Source organism: Myodes glareolus, chromosome 2 (assembly GCF_982192425.1).
Source record: "Myodes glareolus chromosome 2, mMyoGla1.1, whole genome shotgun sequence".
In the NCBI taxonomy this organism is placed as follows: domain Eukaryota; kingdom Metazoa; phylum Chordata; class Mammalia; order Rodentia; family Cricetidae; genus Myodes; species Myodes glareolus.
Genome location: NC_142027.1, coordinates 105,519,530 through 105,522,177, shown reverse-complemented (window position 1 = coordinate 105,522,177; position 2,648 = coordinate 105,519,530).

Below are 2,648 nucleotides of genomic sequence, written 5' to 3'. Positions count from 1 at the left end.
CTGTAGGTCCCCTCAGCCTCTCTCTCTTCGTCTTTTGGCCCGAGTCTCTGCTGCGGTCCCTCCACCCTTCAAGAGCCTCGACAGCCTCCCGGACCCTGCACTTCCCTCCTCGGCTCGCCGAGGCAAGGTTGGCCCTCCCCAAGAACGGAGCGGGCCGTTGCTGCTTGTGGGTGTTGCAGTAATGAAAAATCCGGGCAGTTAAATCGTAAAATTTGGATTAAGAAGCTTGAATTTAATACACACGCACCACATTTATTAAAGCATTAGAATAATTGAAATTTGCGGCTGGCGCCGTCCAATCTGTTTAAATAATTCTATGGGTGTCTTGTTGTGATAAAAGATTATCTAGAATTCTATTAAAGGAGCAGGAGCCTGCTTTGTAAATCCTATTTGGAGACTTTCAATAACTATCGATAATCTCATCTGTACAGAGCCCCCCGCCTTCCGGCCTTATCGGAAAGTTTGCAGTGCTTCCCGGAGCAGCGCGCCGAAGGCGGGACCTGCGGTGGACCGCCACCTGCCGCTGCGCCCGGGATTAGGGCGCACACGGGCAGTGGGGGCCGCTGGCCCAGCTTGGTCGCTGGGGGCCGAGACCCGTGGTTCGGTCCCTACCTACTGCTCCTGGTGGGCAGGGAGGGAGGCCTTTGTTCGCAGCCCGGAGGCCCCAAGCTCCAAACTCCACTTGGGGCTGTGGGGAGTAGTGAGCGAGCGCGCGCGCGCACACTGGCGCCGCTGCTAATTGCTGCTAATTTTATTTCATTAACTTTATTTACTCTTGAACCCCTTAATTGTTTTTCATTTATTTTTAGTAATTTTATAATGCACTAATAATCCCCTCCGTCTGCGGACTCCTCCACCCCCTCCCCTCTCTCCTCCCTCCGCTCTCTCTTCCTCCCTCCCTTGCTAGGCGCAACCCCACTCAAAGAAACCAAGGGACCAAAGGGAGTTCCACCTGGGGTCAAGGGTGCTGGTTGGTCATCCTGGAGTTCTACAGGACGGCTGGCTGGTTAGGATAAAGGCAAAAATCTCCGGGTCCGCTTCCGGAAAGACTGCTTTAAGTCGCCTTCCCAGCTAGAGGGAGCGCGGAAACCCAGAGACCCCAAGGAACTTGCCTAAGATCACACAGCGTCCTAGCAGAGGCCCGCTGACTGAAAGATGGGTGGGCCCAGCCTTGGTGACTCTTGCTTCCAGTTTCTTCAGAGGCTTCTAAAAATCCCAAGCCGGTCTGCTGAGCGGCGGGGGGTGTCCAGGCTTGCCAGTGAGGTTCTGGCTCGGTGCGCCTGGCCCCTTCCCTGGGGGAACCAGTGTCCCCGCGGCTCCCCGCCCCCGGCCTCGGGACCTCGAGCCCCGCGCCTAGCTAGTTATGAGACAGCTCGGGGGGACTGTCTGCGGGCCGCCTCTTTCCTGCTAATTATCACCTTATGAAAAGTGTTTCATTAAGAAACTGCTTTTGATTAATTATCGACAGAATGCTGACCAGAAAGAAATGAAATTAATCTCTGACCCCGTCTGGGTAGCGCTGGAAATTCATCATATATCCTTTTAATATTGAAACACAGCGCAGAATTTTAATAGAAAATATTGTTTTTTTCCCCCTCCAAACCTCCAGTCTTTATTAATGCCCCTGGGCAGAGAATGATATTGCTGGCAATATAGCAGTCTTTGTTCATTTTAAATTTATTAAGCATTATGCACTTCATTTCAAACATTTTACTGTTTCTTTTTAATTTCGCTCAGTGTAACTACAGAGTAAAACCTTTTTAAACATTTAAGATATTGAAAACCCATAGACGAATGTCTAACGGAAACTGCTCCGGCCATCAAATGAATCTAAGTAGAAGCAATTGTAATTTTAAGCCGTCAAGTACACCCTTCAGACTTTACGGTATCTGCGACCGTCAGGCTGGAGTGGCAGGCAGGCAGGCTTGAAGGCCGCCCTGACTGGAGGCCCGGGCCAAGTGGGTCCTGCTGAACCCCCATGGGACCTAGCAGCTTTCTAGGCTGCAGGATGCACTTCTCGTCATTTAGGTGGGTCTAAACAAATCCTCCCAGAAGCTAGGTCTCTTGCTAGAGATGGCCCCACCTCCCCCACTCCATTCACCAGACCAGAGACCCCCACCCCACCCCGCAGCAGGGTACTGAACCAGAAGATTTCTCTTCCCCTAAACCAGCCAGGGTGGTTTAGGGGCCTGCCCACTGAAGTGGGTACCTGAACAGTTCACAAGCTCTGGGAAGGCTAGGTAAGGTTGGTATCCCCAAGCCCTCCTTGGGAAGAGAGGGCAGCAGAGATGAACCGAGGCCACTACCTGCCCCCCCCCCGCCCCCGCCCAACACCCATCCGCTTAACTCCCACCCTCTCGCTCCCTTTTTCTGAGGAATCCAAGCTTTGCATTTAATGAGTCGTGAAGTGTGAGAACTTCCGGACCGCAGGTCCCTGATGCGAATTCCAGATGTACTAGGCGGGTGGGGTGGGGCCTGGGCCTGGAGGCCAGAGCCCCCGCCTGACCGCAGCCCCCCATCCGGGATGCAGCCATCCCCAGCGCCGAATTGGAAACGGGCAACGTCTCCACTGAGAAATTACTCCTTTTATTTCTCGTAGCGTTCCTGGTGCCCTTATTTCACGGCCCGGACAAACGGAATATTACTTT